General features: G+C 40.4%; 1 protein-coding gene across 23 annotated transcripts in view; it reads left to right on the top strand.

Moving 5' to 3' along the window:
- Positions 1-22,912, top strand: part of DTNA (dystrobrevin alpha) — a 355,640-nt gene that overhangs the window by 152,080 nt on the left and 180,648 nt on the right. For all 23 annotated transcript variants that reach the window (XM_044243173.1, XM_044243174.1, XM_044243176.1 and 20 more), the window contains exon 2: positions 10,976-11,105. The gene's annotated coding sequence lies outside the window, so the exon portion shown is untranslated. The remainder of the gene's footprint in view (positions 1-10,975; positions 11,106-22,912) is intronic.

Below are 22,912 nucleotides of genomic sequence, written 5' to 3'. Positions count from 1 at the left end.
CTCAGTGGGTGAAAGCCTCTGCCTTCGGCTCAGGTCGTGATCCCAGGGTCCTGGGATTGAGCCCCACATCAGGCTCTCTGCTCAGTGGGGAGCCTGCTTCCCCCTCTCTCTCTGCCTGCCTCTCTATCTACTTGTGATCTCTGTCAAATAAATAAATAAAATCTGAAAAAAAAAGGTGGTAATATAAATATTAGCAATCATTGTTGACATCTGTTGCATTTACTGTATGTCAGGGGCTATACTAAGTGATCTTCTTTCATCTTTGGAACAACCCTGTGAGTTAAGATCTGTTATTCCTATTTTTAAAGTGTGGCACATGGGGCTCAGAGTGGCTATGTAATTTGCCCAATATCACAGAGATTCTGTTCAATCTCAGAGCCTTCACTCAACCACCTTACAATACTCCCTCCCTATTAGGGCAGTGATTCTCAAAATGAAGTCCCCAAGACAGTCTTAGGGCATCCTTGAGATTGATCTACTTTAACAATAACTCTAACATGTTATTGGCTATTTTTACCATGTGGACATTTTCAGTGATGATGCAGAAGTAATGGTGGATATAACCGACTGTCACCTTATTACAATCAAGGCAATGGCACCAATGTCTCCTGGTAGAAATTCTTCACTGCTGTGCATTTATAGTAAAAAATAAAGCAAGAAAGGGTCATCAACAACAACAACAACAACAACAATCTAATTAAATCTTGAAACTCAAGTGCACATCCTTTTAATAATCTGTGTGGGGAAATGGGCAGTGAGCATAAAGCTCTTAAAATGTATTAAGGGACAGTGGTTGCCGACAAGTAGAATTGTTTGGTGCGCAAATTGAACTAGCCACTTCTTTTCTAGAACAATACATTTACTTAAGAAAGAACGGCTGGCAGACAAACTATGGTTCTTCAGACCTGGTATTTGGCAACGATTTCCTTGAAAATGAGTGAAGTCAGCCTGTCACTTCAGAGAAAACGAATAGTATTTTCTGACAATGATAAAATTCAAACTCTGAAGTAAAAATTGGAATCTTGGAAAGCTCGCATCTGCCACCATGAACTTGACAGCTTCCCAATACCTAAAAGCCTTTTCTGATGAGATTGATGGTGAGATTAACAAATAGGGCTTTTTGTCATTGACAATGAAAGGCATCAACATTTGGAAGATCTGCATACCTCCGTGAGCCAAAACTTCCCAAAGAGCCAACGTTATGATGAAATCATACAGTAGTAAAAAAATCTAGACAAAGTACAAGACAGATAATGAATTTTAACGCCCTGAACTATGCAGAGTTCACTGATGTGGTTCAGGTCCCACACTGCCACTCACCTTTAAGAAACAACCACTTGCTGAGTTTCAGGGTCATAGCAAGAAAACTATCCACAGTCACCTGAAAGACTCTCATGTACCACCTTTGCAAATTGCATGTCTGTGTAAATGTGGAGTTTCTTCATATTCTTCGACCAAAACAACTTATTGCCATAAATGCAAATGCAGATAGGAAAATCCAGCTACCTTCTTTCTGTTAAGCCAAACATTTTTTTTTAAAGATTGTATTTATTTATTTGACAGAGAGAGATCACAAGTAGGCAGAGAGGCAGACAGACAGAGAGAGAGAGAGAGAGAGGAGGAAGCAGGATTCCTACTGAGCAGAGAGCCCAATGTGGGGCTCCATCCCAGGACTCTGGAATCATGACCTGAGCTATAGGCAGAGGCTTTAACCCACTGAGCCACTCAGGTGCCCCAAGCCACACATTTTTAAAGAGACTTCCCAAAATGTAAAACCATGCCATACGTCTCACTACATATTTTTGTTTTGGGAAAATATTGCTATTTTTATTAAAAATAGATATCGTTTATGTTATATCAAATGGGTTTGTCATTGTTACATAAATAAATATATAAATAAATACTTTAAGTCAATAAATAAATATTTTAAGTCAATTTTTAATAGGAGATATTGATAGATCGAACACACAGAAACAGAAGCTTTTGGGGGTTTTCACTACAAAATGTCTGTGAACCCTATGATGTGGGGAATAGCATCTTTTTTTAACTTCAAAGTGGCATGGCACCTTACTCATATCAAATTAAATGCTATATCTTTTACCTTCATTTTTAAACAAGATACTCCTCCCCTCTGAGTCAGATGAAAATGGTGAGTCAGATTCTCAGTAGCCCTCAGGTGGCTACTAAGCATATGGCATATTCAAGGCCATCAGTCAAGGTAGAAGTACATTACTGAAGGGCAAAGCCTGAGCATTCATTCCCAGAATCAGATCCTTCTTTCCCTTTATGATTTCCAGAAAAAAAGAAAGAAAAAAAAAGATTTCTTTGTCTAGGAAAAGACCCATCCAGATTATTCACATAAATATTTGTTTCTGGGGAAACAAGATGTACAAGAAATAGTGCAAGGAAATAAATAAGTAAGAATCTGGTTTTCATGCCAGAGAATTTGTCACTGAAATTGCATCCCAATAACAGCTGCATTTGCATACATGTTGTTTTATGAGCTTGAGCTTTATGGCTAGGTTTTATGCCTATTAGAGAAGAGTAATGTTTTCAAAAATGTGGAATTCTGTGTCTTAGTACAAAAAATTAACTTAGGGTATTTGTGGGAGGTTTGGTACTCTGCAGACAAACATTTACTCCCCTATCGAGGCACCCGTCCCCACCCCCGCCACCCCCTGGCATTTTTAGTGTCACTAAGATAGCTGGCGAAGGTCCTAGAAAATCTTTTTTGAATTTTGTTTTTTTCGCTCCTATATCCAGTTTCATGACTTCCTTCCTTTCTTCTTTTCTATTTGTTTTGATCTTTACGTCATGGTAAAATCAGACAGACACACTCACATCAAGTCTCATTGTATCATTAGTCTCTTAAAACTGGGCAGCACTTTAACAAATGAATGAACACAAAATCCAAGTGTGATAATGCTGGTCACGTCTTCCCAGGGAGATTTCAGTAGAATCTATGACATACCTGTGTGTGGCTAATTAAAAAGTTGTCTTCTTAAAAATTAATTGAATTCATGTTTGGCACATTATGATTTAACCTTCCAAGTTCAACTTAATTCTCCCTTTGACCAAATTGGCAGGTGTACTGTATGCAAGAGACAAGACTGATCTTGGGTAAATATATTTTTTTTTTCCTGGGCAACAAAAATATGTTAATCTTTTTGCCCTATTTGGAATTAGATTCAACATGGAGACTTTAAAGGTTTAATGAGGTCATCACTATGGAGTGCATATTGCCTGCAATTTGTTTTAGTTGCATGTTCTTAATTCATGAGATGAGATTTTCATCTAAGAAAACAGGAGATACTTAAGTTTACTGATTGTTTGTGTGAGTAAAGGAGACACTCATTGGTTTGCAGTTGTATTTTTTAAAAAGATACTGTAGGAGATAATCACTCTCTTTTTAAATGTGTAATCTGGGAAAATGACTCCTCTTTATCTTATATTTTGGGATACGTGGATTTTGTGCAACAGAGGTTTCTATAACGAAATAAGCACTACTAAAGATGATCTCCTGCCTTACCCTGAAAGGGAGCAGAAATGTGGTTTGTGTGAAAGTGAGTGTGTTAAAGTACTAAAAGAAAATGAAGAGTCATTTCGTGACTACAGATGTCCCATAACTTCATATATGTCGTATCCTTTCATTAAGAAGTTTGATTAAATAGTAAACCTGGCGATTCACAGACCTGTACCCCTGGGGCTAATAATACATTATATGTTAATAAAAAAATTAAAATTAAAAAAAAAGAAGTTTGATTAAATAATCTCATAGCCAAATAAAGTGGAGGTACTGGGATGCCTGCGTGGCTGAGTCAGTTAAGCATCCAACTCTTGATTTTGGCTAAGTCATCATCTCCGGGTCATGAGATCCAGCCATGAATTGGGCTCTGCGCTCAGAGGGGAGTATGCTTGAGATTTTCTCTCTCCCTTTGCCTCTGCCCCTCCACCACCAGGTGCATGTGCTCTCTCTCGCTCTCTCTCAAATAAATAAATAAATCTTGAGCTAGGGTGGTCATGAGCAGGGAGTAGAACAAAGAGAGAGGGGGAAGCAGACTCCCTGTTGAGCAGGGAACACATTGTGCAGCCAGATCCCAGGACCCTGGGATCATGACCCGAGCCAAAGGCAGACACTTAACCAACTGAGCCACCCAGGTGCCCCTAAATAAATAAATATTTTAAAATAAGGAGGGGAGTACTTATGCTGAATATGTATAGATCACTAAAAATAGAATACAAAAAGCAAAACAAACAAAAAGCTTCCAACAAATTTATATATAGTTTACAATCCCTCAATTTCACTAAAAATTATGTGTGTGTACATATGTGTGTGCAAATACATATATGCATATATTAATTGGAAGTAAATGTAAAGGAGTGCCTGGGTGGTTCAGTGGGTTAAACCCTCTACCTTCAGCTCAGGTCATGATCTCAGAGTTCTGGGATTGAGCCCCACATCGGGCTCTCTGCTCAGTGGGGAGCCTGCTTCCCCCTCTCTCTCTCTGTCTGCCTCTCTGCCTACTTATGATCTCTCTCTGTCAAAAAAATAAATAAAATCTTAAAAAATAAAAAAAGGAAGTAAATGTATAAAATCTTCACAGGGATTGCCTCTGGGTAGCATAATGTGGGTGACATTTAACTTTATTTTTTTATTTTTTTAATTAATTTTCTTTATAATGTATTATATTTTCCACATTTCTTAAAAAGAAAGTTATTACTTTGATTACCAAATAACTTTGTATTCCAAAGTGGATCTCTTGATCCATTTTTATTAAACTGGTTTATTCATAAATACTAGCATATAACTAATTATTTTTTACACTGGTTATTTTCAGAGAGGAAAAAAAGCTATGGCCCTTAAGTGAGTTCATAGTGGCTGAACCCCTCTTTGAGGAGCACTGGCCAGGTGCAGTGCACGTCATTAAACACACAGGGTGAGGGATGTCTTTTTAAAATGCAAATATCATCTGGGTACGCAACTGCCTTATCTTTACAGGATACAACAGAAAGAAACACAAAGGCAGTGCCTATGAAAAAAACGCCGCACACAAAACAGATCTGAGACTTTCTGTATAAACCCCCTTCTTCCTTCTTGGCACTTTAAGACAGTTGACTGCGTACCCGGTTGAACTGATGTTGACAGGCAAGTCGCCATAGTCTTTCCTTCAGAGCTCCTGAATGTCAGCAGGCCTCTGGCTTTATGCTGTAAAAAATTCTCCATTCATTGCTGAACGTGTACGTCCATTCCCTCTGACAGCTGTTTTGTCCAAATGTTGTTGTTCTTTCTGCTTTATCTTATTCTAGCCTAAGTGAGGAAGAATGATGTTTTAGCCTTGTCTGTTGGTGAAATATCAGGAGGGAAACTGAGCAGCCCGCTGCTGTCTCACACTGACTCAAATATTCTCTCGTGGTCTTCCGATGTGTTACAGGGAGTAGGAAAGGAGGTAACGGAGAGGGGCAGTCTGGCAAGGACTCTACTTTCCTTGTATAGGCACCTATGTTTTTTATTTTATTTATTTTATTTTATTTTAGATTTTATTTATTTATTTGACAGAGAGAGAGATCACAAGTAGGTGGAGAGGTGGATAGGAGAGGGGGGGAAGCAGGCTCCCCGCCGAGCAGAGAGCCCGATGTGGGGCTCCATCCCACGATGCTGAGATCATGACCTGAGCCAAAGGCAGAGGCTTAACCCTGAGCCACCCAGGTGCCCCCCTATGTTTTGTAAATTGTGAGGTATATCCCATGTTTCTGAAACGTTAGACTATAATTTGACAGACAGAAATGACAGGTGTACAACTCCCACTGAAATTAGATTAATGTCCTTATTTGGACAGATATAAGAACTTCATAGAGACAGATGCAGCCAGACTCGCTAGGGCTTCCCTTGGGACCTAGAATCCCAGGAGGGAGGAGTCTACCAGGCTCTATGATCTTGCCTTTCTGTGATGGGACCACACTGGATCTGAACAGCTCAATTGTCCCAGAGCCACAGCCTTCTCGTCGTAAGAGCTTGAAGCAATAGTCTGTTATGATGCCCTTAATAGGAAGTATGTAGAAAGAGCCAAGACCTGCCTGGTTCTCAGGCTGAACTCTGTGTCAACAAGGACAAATCCTTAGAATAGAGAGGGTGCCCAAGTGTCCCTGAGCACTAGTCTGTCCCTGGCTTTAAAGCCATCCAGAAAGTCCTCCTTTCCAGCAGTCTTCTCCCTGACTCTGCCCTACTATCATTGTGTCTGGGGTGATTCTCAATTTTGTCCAATTTAGTCCCATTTGTGTCTGTGTCTACCCCACAGCCATCTTACTATAGCTTCCTAAGGCACTTTGACATTCCTAAGCCAATAAATAATAATCTGGTGAGATGATCTGCATAGGTTTATATCACAAGCCTGTGTAGGTACCAGGTGAGAAAATGATGAGCTTCATGTTCGCTGATTGTTCCACTGATCAGTGATTTACTCAGACATGTAGTGAGGATGATTATCCCTCATGAAAGATGACGTGCTCAAGATGAGGAGGAAATGAACAAGACAGTCCTTGCCCTCCCGTTGCACATGTTCTTATGGAGACATAAGAAAATCGCTGGCAGTTTGACACGGACACATGTGCTATAAGGAAGGACCTCAGAGGCTGTTGTGGAACCATCAAGGTCTGGGGGTGGAGGGCATCTAAGAACAGAGCTGGGAGGTAGAGGAAGGAGCTCGGTGTGGTATGTAGAGTTGGAGGAAGCTTCAGAAGGGGAATTAAGCTTATCTTGTGCAACTTCAGAGGTCTAGATGGGACCAGTGGTAAAATTATAGAACGATATTGGTAATAGGGAGGGACTGGAAGTGTCTACACCAGGCTTAGATGGTTCTGAATGGCATGACTGTCATTTATTTTCTGTTGGGGGCTGTGCTGTACACAGTAGGATATTCAGTAGCATCCCTGCTAGAGGCTGGTTGCACCTCTCTTCCCTCCACAGCTAAAAATACCTCTGACATCACCAAATGTCCCTGAGGTGGTTCAAAACCACCTCAGGGTTGAGAACCATCGGTCTAGACCAACACTCTCAGTTTACTCTGAAAAAACAGAAACCCAGTTAACAGTAAATGACTTGTCCAATACTTAGTAGAGAGACAAAAATAAACCCCCAACTTCTGATGACAGTTCTGTCCCCTTTCCATAGCGCCAGAATATGCTGCGGGGACCTTTCAGAATTGTTTCTCCTCCCCTTCCAGCTTCTTTGTCATTGAGGATCTGGCTGATGTTGTATCTGCTGAAGAGAGGTGGCCAGGACCCTGAGCTCGGCCTCAGCTCTGGCATGAGTCCGTAGCATGCCAATTGTGAATATGACAACAAAAAGTCACTCATAAACAAACACAACCTATGTCAGTTGTTGAGAAATTATTTAGATAAGTAGATACTGTTTCTCAAGTGACTTTCATCATTCTTAGCCAAAATCCTTTAATAGCCCCTACAATTTATTGCCAAAGGAAAATGTCAAACACCAGAAAAGACAGAGTTTCATATGTTTCTGAATGCCGTGTGGCTCTCCGTCTTTGCATTTCTCTGGAACACCCCTTGCAAGTCTATGGTCATCATCACCTGTAGCTGCTTCTCATAACATGGAACAGGCCCCCTATGATCTGGATGGGATCTGAAAGCGAGCTCCCTTCCAACTTCTGAAATCTAGTAGATTAGAATCGTGGCACAGTAGTCTCCCAAGCATAGCTAAAAAAGAAGACGAGGGCATAAACACTGGAGAGCACCATCTCCCATCCGCCTTTTAATCCGTTGACGATCTTTCTCCTACATAACAGTGAAAATAGACAAAGTGCCTACTTGTTTTCTTTATTTTTCTCAATGTGAGTAAAGGCCTTTGAATTCCTCCAACTGTGATGAAACTATTTTCAGCATGGTGCAAACTGATAGGGGTAAGAAAGAGGAAACTGGGCCAATTATTTATGAGAAAAGAGAATTGTAAAAAAGAGAGAGAGAGAAATTCAAATCTTTATGTATTATTCATGCCATAAATAGTACTACGGGCCTGCTCTGTGTCAGGCAGTGTTCAAAGCATCAGGGACATAGTAGTGAACAAGATTCCTGCCTTTGTGGAGCTTCTATTCTAATGTGAAGTGACGAACAATGAATAAATAATAATAGTTGACGTGCTATGTGGGAGAATGTATCAGGGTGATCAGTAGATCATGAGGAGGGAGTACTATTTTAGGTGGGAAGATCAGCAAGAACATAAATATAGACAAAAATGTGATTATTAACTCCACTCCAGTCTAATAGCTCGTTGGCTCCCACGTGATCTCAGGTGGGCGGGACCACTTCCACCATCCTTGTGTAAGGAATGCACATGCTTGACAGAATCCCACCATCACAGGTGATATTACTGAGCCTTCAGTTGAGCTGATACCATTAGTGTAAAAATTACTATCCTTTTTAGGCAGCCCTTTCTATTTTTGTGTGTTCTGTGTTGAGGGGTTTATTTTATTAAGCAAAAAGCCTCCTGCCACTTCTGCCCAACCCGTATGTCTAAAATAAGGCACCCCAAATTAACAAAATACTTTCTCTTGTGGTAAGATATGGACTCCTACCTTCAATCAGACAGTGACTGACCACTTTTCAGGGAGCAGGAAAAAAGAGACTGTATTTTATCTCATGACACTGAATTTTAATTTCTCGTCACAAGTTATTCAAATGAGAATTTAGTAGCTGATACAGAATTTAAATCAGATTTCGAAGAGAGGAAGGTATTGTTTTTATTCCCACCCAATGTTCACTTGCGACTTTTGCTTTGCAAGTGTGCTGCAGCAAGAGGAGAGAGTGGGATGGATGCCTTTAATTCAATGGCACTTTTGGAGACCATCACCCTGCGGCTCAGAGTAGAAAGAAAGAAAGGATTATAGATATTTGGTTTCTGCGTGATCTAGAGTCATCTCGGGATAAAAGCCAAGAGGGATAGGGTGAGAACTGCCTCCAGATTCAACCTCTGCTTTTGATCACTGTCTGTGCCAGACAAGCTGAAACAGAGCCACTCCTAGGTGGAGAAAGAACAGCAAGCAAGCTAGCTTACAATCAAGGTGTCACTCAAGTTACAACCTTTACTGGAGTTGTAGATCTTGGGTAAGGCGTGCAGCCTGGGCCATCCATGGGCTACTTCAATACAGCATCTCCGTCTGAGCATTGTCTCCTTCCTAGTCTCTTACAGTCTGAGATAACCCAGGGACCTAGACAGAAAACAAAAATGCAAAACATCTTAATCCAAGTAGCCAAGTAGAAGAGCAGAAACCAACAGCACGATCCTAAGAGGTCCCCAGGCCAGTACCAAAGGCTATCTTGAGTGACTCTCAATTGTAGATACAGCTAGATGTCAGTTTCTCTGTGTGTGATATACATTCTATAGTCTTATACAAAAGCATATAAGATTGTTTAAGAATTCCACTTTATTTCCTGATGTTGGAACTCACAGAGCTGCCTTCATGAAGGAGAGAGAATATTTTTAATACATAACTTATTCCTATATGCATAGCTCTAATTTACCTGAATCCCCAATTTAAAAAAAAAAAAAAAAAAAGCTAACATGTACTTTGAGAAAGCAAAAAATGTTGAAAGCACTACTGTTGTAATATACATTTAACTCAAAAAATGCCAAATCCATGTATATATCTAGAATCTAAGTACAGAGAAAGATGGCTGGGTTCTAATGTGACATAGAACAAGGCTTCATTATGTTGTGAAAATGTCTTGATCTCTTGTGAGACAAATCTCCTCCAATAATGAATATATCTGAAAACTTGGATTAGAGCAAGGGGGTGTTATTATATAGAATTTTCTCTAGGAACCTAGAATCACAGGATGCCAGAAGCCATGAGAGCTAAAATAATTACCATAATCCTTGTGGAGAACTGGGGTTGAAGAAGTCAGTGGGGAGGGAATGTGGAGGTGTGGGGCTGGAGACAGAGGGCATCTTTCTCCCATCCGGGGTACAGAACTAGGCTCCTGCCCCTTCCTTTTCCACCCCCACTGTCATCAGACGCCTTCTCCCCTTCAACATCTGTGATCCCTTCCCACTCTTTTCCTTCATGTTAGCATGGGATTTCCTGAGCTTCAACTCCCTGCAGCTTCAAGCTCGCCAGCCCCTGGGATAGTAATATCCAGCCTGTGCAGTTGGTAAGGGGAAGAAGGGACAAGGGAAGGATGAGAGAGATTGTTGGGAAAGATAAGCTGGTGGCAGATGGTGAGCGGGTGCCTGGGTCACCACGGGGGAATCTTCTGGGAACTACCATCTCAAACCTCTCTCTTCCACTTTTACTCTGTGAATTTTCCCAGAAGGCAAAAGATGAGAAAATCGTTCAGCTTTGTTAAAAAACATTAATGGGCAATTTGAGGAACTATTTATTATTTGTTATTATTACATAACGTAATAAATCATATGCATCATTAAGTAATGTCAGGTTGCCTGTGTGGTAGTCGACTCTTGTAGGATACCCACTTAGGATTGCTCAGGCCTAAGTCGTTAAAGGAAATGCTGGTCTGAGGACTCTGACCTCAGCTGTAATTTCCTTAACTTTGGTAGAAATCATGGTGACACAACATTCTAGAAAATTACTTACTTGGGAAAGACAGGAGATTCCATGTTTTTCCCTTTCTGGGTTTTTAATCAACTAAAACTAAAGAGGTATATCAGATGCCCAAGGTTCAAGGCCACTGTCTGTTACTAACCAGCTGCTTAATCTTAGACAGTCACCACTGTCACACACACACACACTGGCCTCACTATCCTCATCTGTAAAGTGACTTCTAGCATGAATATCCATTTTCCTAAATATTTCTTATGGTAAATGAAAACTAAGTTATGAGTTGAGTACTACAGACCATTACTAGTGTGGGGGGATTTGTTAAATACTGTATGTTCTAGATCTGTAATAAAGATGTAAGTATAAGTTGCTTAGCTAAATAAAAGTGTATTTTCCCGTTGCAGATAAATAAGATTTGCCAATCCCTGGATGAAGTTCTTGGGAAGTCTTTAGATGCCATAGTCAACTGCCATTTCAAAGAAGAGAAAATAGATGGTTTTGGAAAGTTCATGCTGTTTCTTCATTGAATTTTAGGTGAGTGTGTCCAAAGCAAAGAATTTAAGGTGGACATTGCACTATTTTCCCTTAAAAGTGCTTCTCTCCTTTGCATGAAACGAAAATGGGATTGAATGATATCAGTGTTCTGTACTTCTGGTGAGGGGCCACATGGTAAAAGACTTCGTTTCTGTGCCTTTCATGGTTTTGTTGTTGTTGTCAGGAATCTCCTGAAGTATGAGGTATGAGATACAGATACCCTGACATTCTTCCAGGCTCCCATTAAGCAAATGCTGGACTACTTCATTCTATTCTAAAGGTCATCTCATTTTTTAAATATGTAGAAGGATTTAGTATCAGAGTAATAAGTCAGAATGAGGCAAAACTGCTAGAGGAAAATTTGATGGCGGTAGTGACCATTGAATCAGTACCAAGTCTGTGTGTGCAATAGAAGGGTAACTTTCCAGAGGCTGCCCATGGGGTGATTTTTTCCTGCTTAAATTCAAGTAGGACATGGTTTAGGTTAGGTGTGGTTTTTAAACTACTCTGCATGATTAAGCACACACATGTGCTCACACACATTAAGCTTGGTTTTGCTTGGCCATAAAAAGGGTGGGTAAATATTTTTTACATCATCATCCATAATTGCCTTGCCATGCTACAAAAGACAAAAGCCTGCAAATTGGTGCTTTACTATTAATCAGCAATCTACCATTATCATTTCTCAGCAGAATGGAAAGGAATGGAGCAACTGAGTGGTGGTCTTCTTTAGGAAATTGCGTGGTTTTCCACCTTTTCCAGAGTCCAGTTTTCAAAGTGTGGTTTTATGATCTACTTTGAAGAATGGTGATTTCCAGAATGTCAGAATAAATCTCTGTTCACAATTCCGAATAGAACAATGCAACTGATAGAGCATTGACCACTTTTCTCAATCTAAACCAGAAGATACTGATGTTTCCTTTATACTTTTTATTAACTTCAAAGTAAAGGTGCTCATTCTCTCATAATCTTTGAGATGTGTAAATTTGTTTTATTGAGATTATATGTGGAACTAAAATGGTGATTTCATTGATCTACAAGATATTTTTGGAACATACTTACCAGGCGCCAAGTGTAGAGTGCTTTAAAACTATCAGTAAATCAGTTCACCTAGCATAACACTCTGGAGGAGAAAATGAAAATGAGAAACATGCTTACTGAACACTGTTTTCCAGTTCTGCTGGTCTGTAGCAGCTTTTACCTTCTCGTCCATTCCTTGCTCTGCTCCTACTCTACTGGTTCCATGGGGACTGACCCCTATGGGCAGTATTTCCTCCCACCAAGACTCACCCCATAGTCTCCAGCTTCCCCCCGTGACCTTGAACTCTGAGCTCCACTAATATCACCTCTTCCCTTTCTCCCTTGGGACCTGTGGGTGGTAATGCCTTTGGCCTCCTGCCTCTGCTGATCTCCCAATTGATCCCCTGTTTAGCTCAAAATTCTTCCATCATCCATGTAACCATTTCTCTAGATTAAATTCCATCTGTTTAAAATATTTAGAGTGTTTTCCCTTTTCTTGGTTAGATTCTAATTGACCAACCAGGCCCTCATTAATTTCTCCCACAAGTATTAGAGGAAAAAATGAACAAGGATTACTTGCTTCTGCCAAGAAAAATGATTCTCAGGAGGTATACTTCAAGTTAAACATAGAGTTGGATTTTTCTACACTGAAAAAAATTTAACTTAATATATCAAAAGCCGTATTCTAAGCCATACAATGTTGTAGCATTAATTTGTTGCTGCTAACAAAATCGCCATATTCTTATTTTGCATATTAAATTAATAGGAAAATTTTTAAATTCTCAGAAATGGGGAAGAAATGGGGATACCTAGGTGGCTTAGTCAGATAAGCGGCTGCCTTTGGCTCAGGTTGTGATCCCAGGACGCTGAGATGGAGTTGGGCCTCCTGCTCAGCAGGGAGTCTGCTCCTCTCTCGTCCTCTGCGCCTCCCTTGCTTGTGTGCTTTCTCTCTCTCTCTCTCTCAAATAAATAGATAAAATCTTCTAAAAAAATTCCCAGATATGTACCAAATATGATTTTTAGTTTTTAAATTCATTTCACAAAGTACAGATAAGAGCTGCTTCTTCAGGCCTCAGTCCCATTTCTGCATTCACATTTAAGTCCAGAGCTTCAGATCTCTTTGACTATGGATCTGACCTCTCTCTTTTGGTAATTGTTATCTGCTACTTGAAGATGCCTTATGATCTGATAAGTTCCCATTTCCTATAATAGATACTGACTCTGTTAGAAAGTTAAGTGATCGGATGCCACTTTGTATCTGTCTTTTTGGGCAGGTAAACAATACCCCCCTATAAAGGGCTTCCTTAATATTAAAGTAGCTTTTCATGAAATCACTTCCCTGAGTTATTTGAATGCTTAAACATTGCTTTTTTTATTTCCTTCTCATTTATTTATGTAGACATTTTCCTTTTCAATCTTTTCTCAGAGGTTATCATGTCTATTCATCTGTCCATTTTAATATATTGTGGGTACCTTCAAAAGGGCAGGGTGTCCCTCCTACCAACAATTTTCATTTGTTCAAACAATGTCAATGTTAAACCTGCAATGCCTAATTGAGAATCCTTTCAGACAATGTGAAAATGCCATCACAAGCAGAATTACTTGGATCCCTTGATAACCCGAAATTGAGAGACACGGGAATGAATAGCTTTATGGTGCGGTTTAAGATGCACTGCATAACTGATATTCTCCAAACAAAGCTTCCTTAGGTTTGGTACAGCACTGAAGATTCTAATCATTAACATTTCTCTCCATCTTATGGAAATGAGGCTTTATAAAGTCATATTTAGAAAAAAAAATACTCTTGGGGAAAGAAATGCATCCATTAATAATACATAGTACATCACACATAAGTCTAATAAATTAGCAGGCCAGAGACTCCTGAGGGAGTAAACACTCAGCTTCTCAGGATTTGGTACACATAAGTAGGAGGGGGCTATGGAACTAATCTCACTAACTTCATGATGTTGCCTAGTTGGTCAGGGGAAACACGTCATAAAGGAAAGCTCAGGCTGAACAGCTCTTAATGTCATATTGGGGGAAGGGTGGAGGAGAGGAGGTATTATTCCTTACTCTCCATTGTAAATGGAAATTTTAAATCACTGGTGCTGAAATAGTGCAGGAAAGTGCTTTGAACAAGAGGTAATCAGGAGTATCTCTGCTGAGCCACAAAGTATGATAATGGAAAGAATCAGATGTGTTTAAAGGCAGAAATCATCTGTAATCCATGCTTGGTATTCCTGGAAACTGACCTAATCCTTGGTTCACTGTAGATAATTTCTAAATAAATGGCTGGGGAATGAAGACTAAGGCCCAAAGCAAGGATAGCTAATGCTTACTGAGTTCTTACTTTATGCCAAACACTATTCTATATAGACATATACTTCATTTCATGCTTAAACAATCCTATGTAATATAATAGGTAATATTATATCTCCTTATTTAAAGAAAAGGAAACTAGGGCCAAGGAAGTTAAATCATCTGCTGAGGTTAAGTTAGGGGTAAAAATTCAAATCTAGGCAGTCTGGCTTCAGACCCTGCACTCTTTTTTTTTTTTTAAAGATTTTATTTATTTATTTGACAGAGAGAGATTACAAGCAGGCAGAGAGGCAGGCAGAGAGAGAGAGAGAGGAGGAAGCAGGCTCCCTGCAGAGCAGAGAGCCCGATGCGGGACTCGATCCCAGGACCCTGAGATCATGACCTGAGCCGAAGGCAGCGGCTGAGGCCACTGAGCCACCCAGGCGCCCCAGACCCTGCACTCTTAATTATTACGCTCACTCTCTCTCATGTAATATAATCATGAAGTATCTTTCAAACACAGAAGCAATATGTTTTATTATTACACTCACTCTCTCTCATGTAATATAATCATGAAGTATCTTTCAAACACAGAAGCAATATTTTTTTATTATTAAAAATCTTACATCATTTCAGAACATGCGTATATATTAAGAGATCTCACCCGAATCTTGAATGGCCTCACTTTGAACCACAAATTCCCTCTTTCAGTGTTCCTATTCTCCTTTTAAAACATGGCCGTCTAAATCAACTTCCTAATTTACATTCAAATTTCATTAGTCCCATGCTTTAATGGTTTAACCTGAAATTCATATTTTAAAAATCCTATTCCTCCTTTTATTTCATTTGCTCCATTGAAGAATGTATAATCTTGAGCAGTGAGTTGCTTGACCTCTCAGAGTCTTAGATCCTTACCTGAAAAGTTATGTATAATTTGTCATGAAGACTAGAAAAGGAGATCCATAAAACAACAAAACACAGTTTCTGGTACATCACAGGTGCCCAATGAACAGGAGCCAGCAAGATCTAATCACCCTAAGCCACTTCAGTCTCGAAGCCAGTGCTGGCTGCCCCATCGACTGCAGAACAAAATCCATCCCATGTACTCCCTAGTGTGTCACAATACAGGCACAACAGACCTCTTGAGCTTCAAGGTCCACTTTGCTCCTCATCAGTTGATCTTGGCTAGCTCAGGAACCATCTGATCCACCTTCTCTAAGCCGTGCTGTTTGTGCTTTGACTTTTGCTCACGCTGGTTCCTCTGCCTAGACACTCCTGGCATTCGTGCTCCTCTGCAAACCCGTCACCCATGTACACACAGGCACTCTCCGGGGACTTGCGATATCCCAGTCCTTGTGCAAGATCCATCAGAGCCGTTTCTGCTACCATCTCACTGAAGTCATTGATGACCTCCTCCCGGGTCAGCAGTTGTCATCTGTCTTTCTCTGAATTCACATGGCCCTTTAGGCCATTACCAGATCAGCTCCAGTTGTAGATAAGAGAAAGAAAAGGGATCTCATTCAATCACTCACAGCCTCATGCCATTTCTCCTGTTATCTGTCTATCTTCCCTCTAAAATTTTCACCAAGGACAAATGCCAAGTATTTTCTTTCTCTTTGAATCACCTATACCAAGCTCACAGCAGCCTCCTTTTTTGGTTTTGAATGAAATCTGGGGACTTTTATTTGGAGATGTGCTTACGTGCTTCGAGTGTGGTAAATGAAGATCATAGCACTTTGTCCAGCATTACTAGCAATGGAAGAGCTCCCTTAGATCACCTTACAGAGGGGATCTGGTGGCACTGAGCCAAGCACCCAAGCATGTGCTCCCTGAACATCATCTAATTTAATTTTCATAATATCCTCTCAAATTAGCTATTGTTTCCCTCCTTATTCAGATAGGAAAGCTAGGGTTCCAAGAGAGTAGATAACTTGCCAATGTCACATATCTGCTAAGTGGCAGAATGAGAGTGTGAAGTCCTATCTTTCCTCTGCAGCAAACTGCCTCACTAAAAGAGCTTTCCAGTTTAATCCTAGAAGAAGAATATGTATGTAATATAATGCTAGAATTTTCCATTTAAAATACTTCCTGAGAAGCAAGCTATTTATAAGTCTATAGATCTGTTTCTCATTGGCAAATAAGTTTATGCTTAGGCTGATGCTAAAATTAGGACTATTTCTGTGGAACAAGATTGTCAAAGGTACAGCACCTTGTGGTTCTGAGATTATGCAAAAACCTCATGTATTGATGAAGCTCGGAAATGATGTCTTAACACTATTGACTGATAGAATTTTAGGGCTATATGTTATATAGAATCACCACCAGTGCTTGGGCCTTTTGAAGGCAAGGATTTCTGCCCCCTTTTCTTTTTTCTCCTTAAAAATATTTACAAAATGAATATTTATAATTAATTATAAAAATTTGTATGAAAATAAAAATTCCGTAGGCATAACACTGTTGGCCCTTCTTAACAGAGTACATAACTGTGTTCTGAATTTTTCTAAAAATCACACTATTCAAATACCATGTATAAGAATAATAACTGGTATGAATAAAACTAAAAATTTGTCCAAACCACTCTCTGACTTAATTTTAATTGCAAAAGTCAGTATCCATAAAGAAGGGATTCTTCCACTGGTGAAAAATCCTGATGATGCTTAGGCCACATTTATACCTATAATGATTATTTACTCATTTTTTCTTTAAATATATATTATACATCTCTGAGGTTCCCAGGCTCTGAGCTAGGCCCCTGGGGGCCTGAGATAAATAAGTCATAATTATTTCAGGTAACATCCTACTTTGATTTGCCACAGATTATGTCTTAGAATCACAGGATTTAAGTATCAGAAAGGATATTTCAGATTATTTAACCTGGACCCCTGTCTTATTCCATTCAAGCCTCTATAACAAAATCCCAGAGACTGGGCAACTTATAAAAGATGGAGATTTATCTCTCATTGTTCCACAGGCTGGGAAGTACAAGATCAAGACACCAACCAGCAGGGTCACATTCTAGTGAGGGCCCATTTCCTGGTTCAAAGCAGCCCCTTGCTCTCTGTGTCCTCACATGCAGAAGGGGCTAGGGAGTCCTGCTAGGCCTCCTTTATAAAAGCACTCATCCCACCCATGAGGGCTCCACCCCCATGACCTAATCAACCCCAGATCCCCACATTGTAATACCATCACATCCGGCATTAGGATTTCAAGGTATGAATTTCAGGACAACACAAACATGGAGACCATAGCAACTCTTAATTTTACATTTGCAAAAGTTGAGGCCAAGAGGTTAAGTACAATCCCCCAAATTAGCGGCAAAGTCACGTCTAGGACCTGGGTGAGTCTCCTACCACCTACCTCCTGTCCATCATACAACTAGCCAGTATTAGTATATTCTTGATCTTATTATCCTCTGAGAGGAGTTCCAACATGCAAAAAAAGACTAAGAAAACAAGGTCGATTTGGGGTTTATTTACAATACAAAGAAGTAGATTTACTGTTCATCAAGTACTTATCAGGAGCTTTGCTAGGTGTTGGACATACCGCTGAGCAACAGCAGAGATGCCTTCCCGGATCACATCCTGCTTATTGTCTGGTGTGCACGTGTATGAGACCCCAGCACAAAAGCTGTAAACTGCCCTTGAATGGGAAGACCAAAAGAGTCCAGGTGCCGACAGTCGGAATGTGACCCTAAAAATGGCAGCTAAAGGGATTGTAGCATATTCGTTTCTTTTAAAAATGTAAAATAGTAAAATCTATAAATACCCCATCTATTAAAAAACAGAAAGATAGAGGCCTGTGTCTCTGGTCTCCTGCTGTTGTATGGATAACTTTTTCATATTACAGAGTGAAAAAGAATTTAAAAAAAAAAAAACCAAGTATCATAGGTATACTGCAGTGTCTATCTTTGAGTAAAATAAATTTATAGTATCTTTGAAAAAATAGTTCTATTCACAGCCCCAGGTTATGTCCCTGCTTGTTGAGTTATCTTTTGTGTGCCGATTTCCCCTTTAATTTCCTAGAAGAGTTTGCAGGATGCTATTTACCTTTATGTAAGTATGATTTTTAAAACTGTGATCGTCAGAAGAATGGATGGAACAATGCTTTCCTATCGAAAACTAAGGATTATTATGTGTTTACAAAAGTTAATCATAACGTGCTTTGATGTTAGTGCATTCATATGAGTGACGGTTTATCGTTTTAGCCTATATTTCAACCATAAGTTGATTTTTAGAACTTTCAAAACCTGTCTTTTAAATCTGTACACTTTATTTCAGCAAAATCTTCCACTGTGAATCAGATAGTTTCAAATAATCAAAATAGATGAATACCTTAGCTCTCTTTTCTGTCACTCTTTACAATTCCGTAACAGTGGGCTGGAAGTTTTTCTGTGTTTATGTGTGTGTAGAATACACGTTCAGACTCAAATAAATATTTGCCATAATTTTTCTTCCAGTTCTAGTTGCATAGAAAGATAAATGAGGTGGCTGTCTTTTTCTAAGAGCATGTTCTTATTATGACATTGTCCCTTTCTGACGTGTACGAATAGCTCTGAAGTTGAATTTCTTCCCAGACTAGTAGCATCCACGGAAGGCACATTTGGAGATTTAAAAAAAAAAAAAAAAAAAAAAAAGCTCATCGTGTTCCAGAGAAGGCTCCCTTCTTCCCATTCAGTGACTGCAAATGAGCCTCTCATGACCTCAATTTGGGAGACTTCCGTTTGATACCTGCACAGACAGAGCCCTGCTCGGCTCAGGAACCTCCTGCGTGGTCAACAGTGCCACCACGAGTAACACGAAGCATGCCACCTCCTGAATCCCTGGCAATTTCCCCAGCGCTTCATAAGTCTCTTTGGCAAGAAACATTTGCAGACATTGAGTACAGTGCTAAAATTACCCGGATATAAACACCCTCCCATCCCCCACCCCAGCCCACACCCCCACCATCCCCACTCCCCACCGTCTATAGAGCAAAAAAGGGGCCTGAGAAGCAGGGCTTGTGAATCCCTGTCCCAGACGCAGTTCTTAAAGGGAATTCCTCCATCTGATAAAAAGGATTCCTCTGAGGTTTCCCACAGCCTCCCGCTCTGAGGCTCTTGTGTCGGTTGTACCTGCAAACATGAAGGTTGTCAGTCAAGTGTTATTAATCCGCGTTCTGAAAAATAGAGAAGTCCCCTGCGTTGTGTCCTACTTCATAACAAAGATAACAATCTGGTTCGGCTCACGATTGCTTTCTCATTAAAATAGATGTTTCCAAATTCACACAGAAGAGTTCCTGCTTAATGTGGACTAAGTGCAGAAAGCTGTGGTTGCCTAGGAACCAGGGGAGGTGTGTCCGAGAGGCTGGAGGACAGAAATGAGTAACTGAAACGTTGACATTAGTTTCAGCTGGGTGACCTAAGCCTCGATTCAGCCCTAGCCATTCCAGACCTTTCTCATGGGTTGGTGAAACCGCTTCCTCAGAAGTAGCTCATTAAGTCATAACAATGAGAATTCGCATTTAATACAATATTCTTCTCGATGGTGTGATAGGGGACAAGAGAATGACTGAAAAGGCAACAAGACGAGCCTAACATCTTTGATATACTGTGCCCAGAATAGAGAATGAAATGTCTGCTGGGACTCATGTTCTCAAACAGCTTTTTCCAAATGTGTATGGTTCTCTTCGATCGGTTTGGGAGGGGAAAATATTTCAGTCTTCTTTTTTTTTTAAGATTTTATTTATTTATTTGACAGACAGAGATCACAAGTAGGCAGAGAGGCAGGCAAGAGAGGAGGAAGCAGGCTACCTGCTGAGCAGAAACCCCAATGCGGGGCTTGATCCCAGGACACTGGGATCATGACCTGAGCTGAAGGCAGAGGCTATAACCCACTGAGCCACCCAGGTGCCCCTCAGTCTTCTTTTTTAAAGATGTGTTTCTTTATTTGAGAGAGAGAGAAAGGGAGAGAGAGCATGTTATTTCAGAAAATGGTTTCACTTTTTCACTCCTAATTCCCTTGACATGGTCCTTCACGTCTGCTTCTCAGTGCTTCCAGGGATGGAGACCTGAACCCTACTACCTCTTGAGGCTCTTCTTGGACCTTGAGTCACCACCCAGCCTGTGCCTCAGCCACATGGAATCTTTTGCCATGTCCTCGTCCACCAACATTTTCTTTTCTCCCTGTCAGCCTCTTATTTGGGTGAAGGACCTTTCCCAGAAACCCCCTGTATTCCTTCTCTAGGGACATTATAACAGATGATCGCAAACTTGGTGCTTAAAAATAACAGCTATCTGTTCTCTCGTGGTTCTGGAGGAGAGAATTCTGAAATCCAGATGTGGGCAGGGGCATGCTCCCTCTAAAGACTCTGAGGAAGACTCCTTCCTTGACTCTTCCTAACTTCTGGTAGCTCCAGTGATCGTTGGCTTCCTTGGCTTATATCAGAATCACTCAGATCTCTGCCCCCATCTTCCCATGGCCTTCTTTTGAGTATTTTTTCTCATTGTCCTCTCCTCTTAGGATATAGTCATGGCACTTAAGGCCCACTTTAGCTCAGTATGAGCTCCTCTTGATTCTTAATTAAATACATCTGCAAAGACTATTTCCAAATGATGCTACATTCCAAGTTTCTTGGCGACTATGAGTTTTTGAGGACCATCACTTATAGTAGAATTCTCCAGAGAAACAGAACTAATAGGACATGTAGAGAAGGAGGGTTGTTTTTTTTTTTTTTTTTTTTAATCAGGGATTGACTCTCACGATTATGGAAGCTGAGAAGCCCCCATCTCTGCAAGGCCAGAGAACCAGGAAAGCCAATGAAGTATCTAGTATGACCAAAGGCAAGAAAAGACCAATGTCCCAACTCAAAGACCATCAAGCAGAACGAAAAAAATTCTTTCTTGTTCAGCATTTCCTTCTATTCAAGCATTCAGCAGATTGTATGACTCAACCATATTGGGGAGGGCAATCTGCTTTACTAAATCTATCCATTCAAATGTTAATCTCATCCAGAAACACCCACAGAGACACAACCAGAATATTATTTAACAAAATATATGGGCACCCCATGGCCTAGTCAAGCTGGCACATAAAATTAACCATCGCACTGCTCAATGCACTACACTCCGCCTAGCAGATTTCCCTTTATATTTTACTGGCACCACCTGTGAGGGGATTACAAGAGCAGTGATTGACTTTGACCCTTTCCTTGAGGCCTATGATGGAAGTATGGAAGAATGAAACGAGATGGGATTGGGAGGGAGACAAAGCCTAAGAGACTCTTAATCTCACAAAACAAACTGAGGGTTGCTGGGGGTAGGGGGGTTAGGGAGAGGGTGGTTGGGTTATGGACATTGGGGAGGGTATGTGATATGGTGAGTGGTGTGAAATGTGTAACCCTGATGATTCACAGACCTGTACCCCTGGGGCAAATAATACATTATATGTTAATAAAAATAATTAATAAAAAAAAATTCTGCAAGCAAAGAAAAATGGATATTAGATAAGCAACAAATCCATTATATTTCCAAATATTTCTTTTTTATGAAATAGACCCATCTATATTAGTTTATGCCTTGTGTTGGCAAGTGACAAAAAAAAAATTTTTTTTTTTTTAAGTCACTCAGGCTAGGGGTGCCTGGGTGGCTCAGTGGGTGAAGCATCTGCCTTGGGCTCAGGTCATGATCCCAAGATCCTGGGATCAAGCCTGCACTGGGCTACCTGCTCAGCAGAGAGCCTGCTTCTCCCTCTGTACTACCCACCCTGTCCTGCTTGTGTTCTCTCTTTCTCCCCCAAATAAAAGCTTAAAAAAAAAAAAAATCACTTAGGCTAACAACAAAATAGGAATGGTTAGGCTTCAAATAAGGGCAGATTCAAAAGTTCAGAGGTTATGCTCAGGACCTTGTTTCTTACCCCTTTCTCAGCCCTGCTTTCCTCTGGTGTTGAATTAATACTTAAGGAGCCTCTAACAATGCAATGATAAAGAAAGCTACCAGCACCTCCCATCATACAAAATCCACCCAGCCGTAGACCACAGGGCAAGAGCTTAACTCTGCTTTCTACAGAACTTTGATTTGTGCTGCTTAAGTGCTTTATTCTTGATAAGTTCAGTGTACCCATGGATGATCCAATCAATACCTTCCTCATACCCAGAAATAAATCCCTCCACGTGACCTCAGCCATCACTTCTTTGAACCAGTCCACCATCAGAAAAGCAAGCAAGATATCACCCTCTCCAAACACCACATTCTACCCTTCCAGCTCTTTTGTTCTGATCTCCAACACTTGCTATTCTTTGCGTTTGTTACAGAATCTTTTTGTCTTGGTTCTTTCTCACTGTCCAATACCCATCTCCTGTCTTTACTTCCCTCTTTGCCTGGTTAGATTTTATGGTCCATCTCCTTTAATGTACCTTCAGCTCCCTTGCATATCTTTCCTCCCGTCATATTCACCAGGCATAAGCCAAGCAGGGTTGATGAACTCCCTCACCTGACTTACCCATAGGTTTTTGGT

This window comes from Neovison vison, chromosome 3 (genome assembly GCF_020171115.1).
Source record: "Neovison vison isolate M4711 chromosome 3, ASM_NN_V1, whole genome shotgun sequence".
Lineage (NCBI taxonomy): Eukaryota > Metazoa > Chordata > Mammalia > Carnivora > Mustelidae > Neogale > Neogale vison.
The sequence above is the reverse complement of the archived record's forward strand: the minus strand, read 5'-3'. Positions and strand labels throughout refer to the sequence as shown.